The following is a 12,820-nucleotide window of genomic DNA, read 5'->3' on the forward strand; positions in this document are numbered from 1 at the left end:
TCATACTATAGGGCTTTCCCTTTATGATTGGCTGACTGTAATTCTTTTCAGATGTAAATGCTTGCAAAAAGTACTTTTTTTTTTTTTTTTCACACAAGCATTCAGATACGCAAGCTAATACATATATTTTGCATGAATATTCATTTCAGAGAAACTCAATCATAGAAGTGCTTATGGAAAATGATCACAGAAGACAAGTGCATTGATATGAACATACAGGCACTACACTGAAAATTTTGATTCTCCAAAGAGCTTCGCAGTTAGAACCTAAAATCTTTAAGCACCTCAGCTTTTGCCAGAATTTTTTTCTGACAAAAGGCTTTTTTTATTGGAATGGATAATAGATTTAGATTTCATCTTCTTATCTTCAGTGACTGACTAATCTCCTAAGCTTTCTAAGTTATTCCATCTTTCTTTGTCTGACCCAACTGTTTTATGAAGAATGGTATAGCTTCACCTAGAGATGCTTAGAGGTCATGTCTTTCCTTGGCTCCTTTTCCTGTCCTCAGACCCCTTATTCAACTTCAAAAAAGAATGCATGATCTAGTAATAGGGTACTTCCTAAGCTGTGGAAGGACCTAACTTCATAAATCTCAGCCACAGAACAGCTAAGTTTAGGCATTCAGGGACATCTAAAATGGCAACCAAGTTGCCTAGCCTAAAATTTAATCTTACCCTCAGATATTCATTGAGATCTACTTTTTTGTTCTTTCAAAGAATCCTAGGAGAACAGTTTTTCTTAATATAATTGACTTTCCTGGTGAAAATAGTAAAACAAAAGAAAAGAAAATAACAATCTGTCTCTGGGGAAGTACTGCCTTTTAGCTCAGATGTTAAAATCTCTTTGAGATGCAGAGTCTAAAGAACTTCTTCCCTAATCGTTTTCCTCGGCCGAGTTCTGCTTTTCCTCAGCTGATCTATCAACTTCCTTGAATTAAATTTTAAGTACCTTTCTTTCCCTATGTGTTATTTAGGCCTTTTTGCTATGATCTGCACCTGAATGGCAAGCCACCTACAAACTACTGTTGGAGGGATAATTATTGGTTCATGGAGATTCCCCTGTGGAAACTGGGACTCTTAAGGTGCTTTTATTAGAGACTATAACATGACCCCTCCTCTGTGGCCAGATTCCCCCGGTAAGTCTTCCATTGTTTTTAGCTTCAACAGTCCCATGAGAAACAGTTGTATGGAAAGGTTCATTGGAAAATGTGGGAGGTAATGCTCCATCACCTCCATATTTCCCAATTGTTTTACAATGAAGGATAAAGCATTACAATGCATCATGCTATTACATTGTCATGTTTTCACTGGTGCTATCATTGCACAGTCCATAAATTCTTGCAATGAAAAAAGACTACTAAACTGTCTATACAGACAATGTTAAATTCAATGTGTTGCCTTCCGTTTCATCTCAATTAGCAGCAGCTAAATGGTTGGAACCAATTCTGCATCTTCATTTGCACTGCCTGTCTAATAGCCTGATTTACATCAGTAGCACCAGCACAGAATTTTAGTTAATTGGGATTTCAGTAGGTAAATGGCATTTCATTGTCCTAGCAAAACAAACATGTGTTTATGAGTTTTTAAGTAAAACTGTAAGAGCTTCAAATGATGCTTAGTTTATCAAGCAGCAAAACTGCTTTCTATTACAATTCACCATTCACAATGATACATAAAACACTAATGTATTCTTTGGGAAAGGGATGCCTATAGCCACAGTAGTGACAGGTGAGGTGTAGGCACTGCATAGAAACTCACCTGATAGTGACTTTATAATAAAACTGTTCATTAGATAATTCTGCTGTACTGTGGAGGTGGAAACTTCTCCTTGTGAGCAGAATTAATTCCACAGAAGCTGTGCTGTTTTATCACAAAAGCTTAGATGTATTGTGAAATTCACTTCTTTTTATGCTCTGCTGAAGTTCTGCTGACACCCAGAGGGACCTAGAATAGCTTCCTAGCTATAAGATAGTGTTTGTTTTATTGCTACTGTATTGCCTAAGGGCTTATACTATGATGGAACCTTGTTTTTATTGTCACTCAGTATTGTTAATTCCAGGCATTCTAGAATGGTGAGTCATGCCCTTGAAAATCATGAGATAGTGTTTAAAATAATAAATTTAAAACCCATAATAATAACATGCCTTAGGGCTTTATTATTTTACTTCCATTTTCTGAGATTAGAGTGGATCTGAGTCCAATGTTATTCTCCCATCAAAAAACCCCCAAACCTTACATTATCAAGGTACAAGGGTGATATATTGCCCTGATGCTGGGAGATGGAGGTTTTGAAGAAAATATCAAATTATGTGAGGCCTTTTTTCTAGTATGAGATGTATAACCATATACTTATCCACAACCTAGTGAATGTACAATTGAGAAGACAGTATCTAAGGTGTGGTTGAAGTATGCAAGCAGGCAGGGTGAGGAGGGAGGGCAGTGGACCAAAGTGGATGAAACTCTTGGTTTGCATGCACTGAAACCTGGCCTGCTCTGTGTACGACTCGTAGCATGTCAGAGGCAACACACACTTTGTTGTAAAGTAACCTTTACTTGCTGTTTGCCTCCAGAAACAAGTCTTGAAAGTGTATCATAAAGCTCAGTCCCACCTTTGACCTGGGGCAATGGAGCAATTCAGTCAGTCTGCTCCCCATCTTGTTTCTGTGATTACAAAGAAGAAAAGAGACACACTCAGGAAACAGAGGACAGTCCATATAAAAAAGAAACATGCAAATGTGAAAGTCTTCCAAGAAACAGTGAAAGTACTTCATAAAAATTTGTAATAAGTTGAAAGAGTAAATGAGAATAGGTACATATAAAGATGGAGAGGTGGAGACAAATGAATCTGCAGCAATTAAAAAGGAAAAAAAATAGTATTAGAAATCCTGATTAGAATTCAGCACAGACTCATATGTCCTGCAAGGGACAGCTGCATATACTGTATGAAGCATCCTCAAGGCATAGCTCAGAATAAAGTGACTAATGACTGTAATAATGACCATTATTTCAGTTCTCCATGTCAGCATTCAGAACTGAAATACCGCTCCTGCTTAGAGCTACAGAGCATATTAATGAAAATGCAAAAGACAAAGTCAAGAATCTCATTTTACCTTGGGGGAGAGGCAGTTTAATACCCTTCGCTTTTCAAAAGTGATAGAATTTCTCTAAAGTGATGACAATGTTGCAAGTTGATGACAACTTCAGTGAAAGTCAAAGAAAGCAGATAAAATTCTGCATGAGAAAACAATTAAAACCACAATATTTGTGAAAGATCTTGCTGCCAAAGCAAAATAACATGTGTAATTGTCTCTGAATCTCAATGGAGCACTTAATCAGCCTACCATAAGCACTAATGAAAGGTGCATAGTAAAAATCCAGTGCAATTGTTTTAAATCTGCACATGTCAGTGCTAGGTCAAGGAATAATGATAATGAAAATTCGATCCAGAGTTTTCAATTCACAATAATATTTGTCTAATTGGTTTTCTTCTGCATTTACCACTGTATTTTGCTTACAGTGGACTGTATAAAAGTTAAAATTGAAAGAAAATCCCTCAATTTTTCCATCTTGAAAATGAACACAATGTGGATGAGTGTTGGACTTGTAGAATGGAAGAGCAAGAGCTTTGAATGATTTATAGTACATTCAGGATTGCATCCATTTATCCACCACAGCAGGCCTTAGTTTGGTCTTGGGAAGGGAGCAGTCCTGTTAGGTCGATGTCGTTAGGCCATTCTTTCACTAACGTGCTGTGCTTCATCAGCAAGAACATGACTGTGATACCACATTCTTCAATTCTGCCTGCATGGTGTGGGCTCAGTAAAGCTGTTTTTCAAGAGTTTAAGATGGTAGCTAGTGCTGGTAGAGGAACTGATAACATTGCCATGGAAGAGTTCTCACAAAACCCCTTCTGTAGTAGCAAATGCAATTTTTCCAAAATTATTTTTTTGGCTGGAAGCAAAAATTATGTGATCATGTTGGCTTTCCACCTGTTTGTTCATCTGTTTGTTCCCTAATCCTTACCTAAGTAACTAACTCTCAAATCTGTTGGCCAGTTTCAATCATATTTTGGAAGGAAGCAGAGACATCAAAGGTAATTGCATTTATATAAGCTTTGCAAAAAGTAGTGGGTGAGAACAGAAGTGAGACCCAAATCAGATCTCCCACAGAGGGAAAGGTTGCAGTGAAAACTCAACAGTTAACTGTTCTGCTTGCCTTGCCTCTGGCAAAATATTGCACACAAAGCTTGGAAGCTGTTTGAGCACATGTCCTCAGTCTATTAGAGAGCAGCTAGTATAGGGATTAGACTGAGTTTGTAGAGGCTGTTCATCTTTGTATTGGGATGAAGGAAATGAGGAATATCAAGGTATTTCAGGGAAAGGTAAGATTTTTCAAGGTCAAAAGGGTAAAGGAATGCACTGGGGTAATTGCCGACAGAGAGCACCAGAATATGAGAGTTGGTATCACCTTAGTTCTCCCACTAATGGAACAATGTATTTCCCCCTGGTTAAAAAATCCTTTACTCTTTCCATTAAATGACATTCAAATGCTGCTATACTGTGGTATTGTCCTGGTTTCAGCTGGGGTATAGAGTTAAATTTTCTTCCCAGCAGCTGGTATAGTGCTAGGTTTTGGATTCAGGATGAGAATAATGCTCATAGCACACTAATATTTTAGTTGTTGCCAAACAGTCAAGGACTTTTCAGCTTCTCATACTGACCTGCCAGCGAGAAGATGGGGGCGCCCAAGAAGCTGGGAGGGGACACAGCCAGGACAGCTGACCCAAACTGGCCAAAGGGATATTCCATACCGTATGATGTCATGCTCAGTATATAATGGGGAGTTGGCCGGGAGGTGTGTGGCTCAGGAACTAGCTGGGCATTGGTTCCAAGTAGCGAGCAATTGTGCTGTGCATCACTTGTTTTGTATTATTATTGTAATTATTGTTGTTATTATTATTATTATCTTTTTGTTGTTGTTGTTGTTGTTTTAGCTGCCTGCCAAGTTAAACCATGACAGATATCCTTTTCCGCCTGATAAACTTTCATGTACTAACAGACTAATAACTACATTTAGAATTTTTCATCAGATTGATGGGAATCAAAACTTTTTCTTTCAACATACAAAATAGGAAAATGTTTATTTTCTGGGTACATTCATCATCAGTCCACATCTCCCTGAACCACTAAATGCCCCATGTTGATGTCTTATGCTGCTATTCTCCACTGTCAAGGCTCCCGATCCTGTGATGAAGTGTGTTTTCTCTAGCTGAACTGCTGTAATGCTGCACTGCAGTGTCATGACTGCAGTGACTATGGGAAAAGTAGTCACCATTTGTCAGCTAGCCTTAAAGAATTTTTTTTTTTTTATTCAGAAGCAAAGGAATAGAAATACAAATAAAATCTGGAGGCAGCTTACAAATTATAATGATGCTTTCCCAAGAATAAATTATACTATAATTAAATAAAAACAAATATGGGGAAAAAAAACTCCAAACAATAGTACTGACATTGAAAATAAAATGAAAAAAGAGGATACTAAAACTCTAGAGAGAAATATGTAAACTCACTGGTATCTGCCTTATGGCTTCTACATCTGTAAATCAATAGTATCTATATTGGTATCACTGGAGTCTCGGTTTGTGGACCTGGAGTGAGAGTAGAAATTGGCTCTGTAAAATTTGTATCTGGTTATATTGAAACACTTCTGCAGATGACAAATTTTGTGGTTAAATTTCCTTCCTCCCAGTCACCCGTGGTATGAGTCCACAGGAGCCTCAAAGGATTGATTAGAAAGCCAGTAACTACATGAGCTAAATTAATCCATAGGTATATCTCAGACAAAATCTGTAGTTTCAGTCTCCTGGGACTTGTCTGAATTACAGTAGTGTAACAATTAAAATCCGTAGGGACTAGAGATGTAGAGACCTAGAGCTGTGTGTGTCTCTCTTTGTTCTTGCTTTTATTTATTTGTTTGTTTATTTAATTCTTTTGGCCTTTGGTTGAATTTGACAAGATTTCCATGGACGCTTAATGGGCAAACTGAAGGGGTTTTGATTAAACTTTTTCCCAGACATAATTTCATTCTGCTTTAACAGCTCCACATCTCTGCTCAGTTCCCTCCAATGTTTCTGTTAAGAAAAATATTAAGTCGGAAAAAGTAACACATCAAGGAGATGCTGCCACCGCCAGCAAATAGCTGTCTGGCTGCATTGAAATCACTGAAATTAATGATGGAGATGTGATGAATTCATTCATCTTGTCCAGCCTGACTGTCATAGGACGCATTCAGTGCTTCTACTGCTAGAAATGTTCAGATGGATAGATATAATTTAAAGTGCTTGACACACTGCTTTGCCTAAAAGTTGGAGCTCAGAGCAAAGTGGAAAACATTCCATAAATAGTCCATTCAAGAATAAAACAACTTTGAGTCATCTGAGGAAAAATGTTTTCTCTATTTTCTCTTCCATAATCTTTTGCATGTGTAAGGTTTTGTTCATATATCTACACAAAGGGAAACTCAGAGGTGTACAAAGACACATGATGGCATGACAGCTTAGCCACTTGAAAGAGGCTTCTTCTGCTGTCTTGGGTTTGCAGTGGAAAGTGAGAGAGGGGTCTATCCCTTGATCTTCACAGATAGCATGAAAGTGGGGTAGAAATTTTTATAGTAGGCTTTTTGCTCCTTCCCCAAGAATAAACAGTTCTGAGGAACCTCTGCTGCTTCCAGTCAGCCTCAGTCACAAAACAGACTGAGCTCAAAGTATGTATATTTTTGGTAGAAGTGGTTTTGCAGTAAGTATTAACGAATTTTTTTCCTTTTTTTTGAGTCAGGACATGAAGCTCGAATGTGTTCACACCAGTGGCATGTCTGCTGGTTTCTAACCATGATGCTGTCATTTTTCATTCAGGTTGTGGATTAATCAGATCCTGAGCTGCTCCCCACCCTGGGTACCTCCAGCTGCTATGCTGTGAGGCACAGAGTACACGCCACTTATCCCAAACTCAGTTTTGCTGGCTGCTGTTGTAGCTCCTTGCTTTCTATAGAAATTTGCTTTCAGAGATGAATGCAATTTAAAATGTTCTTACGTTCTAGTATACATAGTTTCATGTTATTCATGTTTTCCTTTTGTCTAGGTTCTCCCATCTTCCTATGTTTAAAGGGGATGATGGGATGAGCAGCAGGGATTGTGTTACATGTGCCATCAAGCTTCTTGAGGGGACTATCCAAAGCAGGGATGACGACCTGATGTCTTTAAGGAGCTATGGGATTTACTATGAAAAAATAACTGAGTCTGTAAAACTGGATTTGGAGTGCAAGACCATAGTTTCATGATCACAGAAGGCTGGAACTATTCACTCCTTCCAATGGTGAGAGAGTGTCCTGGTGTCTGGTTCCAACCTCTTTCTGTCCCTCTTCAAACCTGAAGAGATGAACAGCCTAGGAAACTGTGTTGACAACGGTGCAAAGCGTGATCAGAAGCTACAGCACCTGTTATTTTCATATATTAATGGAATTAAAGTGCAGGAGATTGTACTGATGGTCTCTGCCTGGGATTATGGGCAGGTGAGCTTGTTTTATTTTATTTACATAATACATTTCTCAGTATAGTTTTGTGGCAGTTGCATTTCTGCTCTGAGCTCAGAACAGCCTCCTGTTCAGAGTGCAGTTTTCCACCTTTAACCTCTTTTGGATGACTTTAAATAAAGCTCCAAAGTGAGAAAAGTATTATTCCATTCACAAAATCTAATGATAACCCCTTTCCATGTTGTTTTATCTACTTCAGAGTACAGGTGAAAAGGCACTGTTGGTCAGCACTACCAGTTTCAGCTATAGAAACACTCCAATCCTCTACCTGTGTGTTGAATATTTGTTGTGGCAGAGCCTCTCCCTTGACTGAACTGCTTTGGAACTCCCAAATTAATTCTGCTATGGCTGAGGATTTGCCAGTGGACAAAAGAAACAAGAATACTGGGAGGTAATTAATTGAAGCAGATCAGTAGTTACAGATGGAAAGAGTAAGTAAGTAAATTCATTCCCTATTGGAGCAAGTTATATTCACTGACTGGAATACTATTTCTACCAATACTCATTCCTATTATTTTCTATTGGTAAAATGTACTTACAGCAGCAAATGATGATGTTCAGGTATCCTGAGTAAGATAAGTAAGATAGACAAAGAAAGACACGTGAAATTCAGATCTCAGGAAAAGGTGGTATGAAGTCTATGTGTTGAGCTAATATGCTAAAATGTGCAAAAAGTATTCTGCAAAAAAATGTGCACTTCTAGGACGCAGAGGCATGAGCGCTACTTGCAACTGCCTCCTGTGATAGGCCAGCTGTATGTCATCTCTGTATTATACTGGTGCTCCTGTGCAATTTTATAGATTTTATACCTACTCTTCTGCTCCAGCATCTCATGTGTCACATGCAGCTGGGCAATGGATAGGTGGTCCAAGAGGTGAAGTTTTCACATTTGGGTTCATGCGTGTCCTGAGGAATCATGAGGTCCTGCACATGAAATCCACGCTCATAGCCTGATCACACTGCAATCCGTGCTGTGGCTATGCAGCCCTGAGAAAGGAACATAGATACCCTCAGCCTATACATTAAAACTTTATTGTGTGCAATCTCAAAGTCTATAAAAGAAAGGGATCGCAGCTTTATGCTGCAAAAATGTAAAGTGTGAAGTGAAACTCTATAAACACAAGTCTGGTAGACAGTGAATCTAGATGGGATTGTCTTGGACTTTCTTCTTGTTTCATTTCACGGAGTTGTTAAAGCTGTAGGACAGCTACCGTCATCACTCATTCTGGTAGCTGCTACAAATAATAAGGGTCGGATTTGAATAGAGGTTTCTCTAATGTTGTGAGAGGAATACATACTAACAGGAGCTGTGACATTGTGAGAAGTTTCAAGTTCTTATGTATAGAGTGGAGAGCGAATGCTATTAATAAAATTAGGATCTATTTTTTTTCCCAGATGAAAGCTCATATAGATTGTAGATTTACATTTGAAAGCAATGAAGACATTATCGATGAGCTTATTTTAGAGAATCACCTTGGATTGAGTGCTCACATATAACTACAACTGAAAGTGAATAGAAGGATAAATAAAAAAGAGCACTTAGCACTTGTTAAGCAAAAGTGAGGTTTCTCTCTTCTGTCATCTCTTGCCTGTTGAGAAAACTGGGTTCTGAGTTTCTGAAACTTTGAAACTCTGTTCTCAGAAACTTCTGCCATTTGGCAAGAAGCACTTCAAATTCTGCTCATTATTAAGTTCACCTTGTAATCAAATTTTGGATGTTTATACAATTCACAGACTATAATATATGTTTAATTATACAAATTATAGCTTCAAACACATACTTTTAACTGTCTAGTTACCATTTTTCTTCTATTATTACACACACTCATACATTAATTTACAAAAACATAAATATATTTATTTGTGAGTATTTATCACCAACTTCTTCTCCCCCTGCCTTTTTCTTTTTACTGATTTGTCTTGCCCGATTGTGCCTTTGGGATCTTCCAGGATTTGAAACAGTGCCCAGTTGTCATTCTCTGTTTAAATTCTTTCTTTCATCAGATTTAGCTTGGTGAGTTACAGGTTTTCACTGTATGAAACTGAACCTTCACAAAGTCAATATATTCCTGCCTGGTATTTAATTCTGTGTGCAAGCAATGAATAAAATGCAACCTTTCCCTAAATAAAGGCACCTCTCGTTGCCATTATCTTGACCTCCTTTGATATCTTGTGGATTGTTTAGGAATGAAAGAGAGGGAGACACAAAATATATGCAATTAGGACTTTCAAATACATTTTGTTTGGAAGTATAGATGCACTGTTTTTGCTGGGACAGGACTGACTTTTTGCTGATTTTAGAGTTTGTGTTTTTTTGTTTTGGGTTTTTTTTCTTTTTCTTTTTTTTTTTTTTTTTTTCTGAGTGCATAATAAAATGCTTTATGATAAATTAAATAATCCACCATTTATTATAGGAAATGCTACCTCTAAAATACAAATTACTGCTTACCATGTCTATTTTATTCCTCCAAGTAGAAGATAGAGCACAGCCTCCTTCACACAGTCTTCTACTTTTCCAAGCTCTTGTGCTTAAAGTTTTCCGAACAATAGTTTACAAAGAAAGTTATTGACGATATTGACCAGCTCTCATGGGAGTAAAGCTTCTTTCTAATGTCATCATCTGTATTAGGGTGTCTTTTGGAGATAAATGACCATGATTTTCAAGACAATCCATCAACATTAGTGTTATCGAAGCTGTCATGGGAATTAAGGGGTTTAGAAATAGGATCTTTATATTTAGGGAAAATAAAATTACCATTGATCAAAAATAAAATAATTATATCAGTTTTGATTGTAGACATTTTATTAATGACAGGTTCCCTTTGTAAATGAAAGCCAACACATACAAAAATTGGTGCAGCAATACCCAAGGAAATTAATTTTTCCCAGTATTAATGCCAAGTCTGACACGATCCCTGTACCAACAGGGACAGTTTTACAAGGATCAGTTTCAATCCTGAATTTTTAGGACATCTCTTCTACTGTCAGTGGTCCATCATAGGGAATTAGTATCAGATCAATCTAACAACTTGGAAAATATGGTGTATGCCAGTCCTGTAGCAATACATTAGTAGTCAACAAAGTTCTTACTTTTGTCTCCAGTGATGCTCCTGACAAAATCTTTCACCTGGCTGCACTAGAACATAAGACCTGCACATAAATATTATTTGTAGGAACTTGCTCTCAGCTCAGGAAAATCCAGGTTGAGCAGTCCATTTCTGGAATATGGCACTTCTTGTCTTTTTCTTTCTTCAACTGAATCTAAATGTACGTACCTGGACATAAACAGGTATGAAGGGTGGGGCATGTTCAGGAACACAGAGTTTAGAGTGGATAGATGAAGTTACAAAGTTTGTACCAGTAACATTAAGACAGGTATCTCTCTGCCACAGCTTCTACAAGGGACGCTAACAAGGACTTCCTCTAGATTCCTTCTTGTTTCACTCATATTCTTTGTCTAAATTTTGTAATATATTAACAGTGCCTAAAATTGAGTACCTGTCAGCTGAAGATCACAGAACATTTGACATAGATTGCAAACTCCCTGAACAAAAAAAAATCACTTTAGCCTCCATTGAATCCCTTCTGTAGCACAGAATATAAGTTTGTACCACATGCTAATTCTTCATACTAGCTTAGATAAGGAAGAATATAATGTATTAGATCAAAATGCCAGGTCTATTTACCTAAACCTGCAAATGAAATTTTGCAAGTATATCAGAGTTAGAAGATAACATATATGGAGACATCATCATCTTCTGGCAACTCAGTGTAGCACAAACCTTGGCTTCCTGTCACATCTGGAAAAGAACACCCACAGCAAATATGACACTAAATGCATTGGATATTTCCTGGCTCTGAGCCCTGATTGGTATCATAATCTATGGCACCTGAATGTTCCTGATGGCAGCACTGTGATCAGGAAGCTAATTAGCTAGAAAAGGGAAATATTAAGTCATCAATTACTGATTACTATGCCATTATGTAAGGAAGCAATCATGCAATGGAAAAGTACAAGCCTGGAGGATAGAAAAGGTCCAAAGTAATTTTATGAGCATAAATTGGTCCAGATACAGAAGGAAAAGAACAAATAAGAGGTCAAGTACTAGCACTGAGGGGCATATTGAACTCATGAATAATCAGTTTGTTTGAAGACAGTGCCTGCTAGTGAGAAAGTTACCACTGCTTTAATAAATCAGTGATCCACCTGTAATGGGGAAAGCTGCAAGAAGAGTGAGTGGGTAAATTGGAGCCTCTAAGGTCAGCAACACAATGCATTTCTCTCCCGAGTGTTTGATAATAGCAGATGGAGGAAGTGGTACTGTGAAGTTAGTTCTCTGGCTGGTGTGAAATGAAATGTGAAATATTTCTTTTTGCATCTTTTTTTTTTTTTTCCTCCCCGCTTGTGCAGAACCGTAGCTGGGTAAAAGCCTTACAAGTATGTTCTTCCTTCTGGAGCTACTTCATGTTATGTTAGCTGCTAATTTGGCCTATTGATGTCAATAGAAATGTGACTTTCGTTGGAGTATTGATCTGTGGTACTGATTCTAGTATGGCTTTACACCTGTTGAGGATTATATCTAGAATTAGTTCTTTATTTCAATTTGACATGGTCCTTCAGTTGCATATTATTTATACATATTTTAGAAGTGAACAACTAACATCTAAAGTAACTTGACACATAATTTTTTTTTTCTACTCCTTAAAAGAATATATAAGGATATAACTTTCCATAAAGCACTATGGGCCAACAACTCTTGATCTTTAGCTCTTAATGAAATTAAAGTTGACTTTCTGAAAACATTCTGCAACAGTTACCTAAAGCTTGTCTCTAATCCGGCAAACTCACATACTGAAATCAACAGAGATGACAAACTAAATACATAAACAGTTGAAACAGGCCTGTTTACCTTTCTTGATGTTTCTATTTACCTTCTCTAGATTGAAACACTGCTCTGGATGTGTACTTAGCGATCTGTATCCTTACTTTCTATTTTTTTGTAAAGTGCCATTAATATTTGCTCTGAGTCAGATTTGACTGCTTTTGATGATAGTGCGGAATAGCACTTCCTTACTTGAACAGACAATAAGAATTCTCATGTGGAGAGTGTTATTTAGTAAGAGTGAGATACGTTGATAGACTATGAAGAATACTTACCGTTTTACAAAACCTTATAAGGAGTATTTTACACGTTTAAACAGTGGTACTTTATGTGAAGTTACATATAACATT

The 12,820-nt window shown here is 37.4% G+C and overlaps 1 long non-coding RNA gene across 1 annotated transcript in view; it reads left to right on the plus strand.

Moving 5' to 3' along the window:
• Nucleotides 1-978: 978 nt before the first annotated feature.
• Nucleotides 979-12,820, plus strand: part of LOC142601301 (uncharacterized) — a 140,651-nt gene continuing 128,809 nt past the window's right edge. Inside the window, exons 1-2 of the long non-coding RNA XR_012834903.1 lie at nucleotides 979-1,136; nucleotides 7,137-7,566. This is a non-coding gene — a long non-coding RNA (uncharacterized LOC142601301). The remainder of the gene's footprint in view (nucleotides 1,137-7,136; nucleotides 7,567-12,820) is intronic.

The sequence above is a fragment of the Balearica regulorum genome, chromosome 3 (assembly GCF_011004875.1).
Source record: "Balearica regulorum gibbericeps isolate bBalReg1 chromosome 3, bBalReg1.pri, whole genome shotgun sequence".
In the NCBI taxonomy this organism is placed as follows: domain Eukaryota; kingdom Metazoa; phylum Chordata; class Aves; order Gruiformes; family Gruidae; genus Balearica; species Balearica regulorum.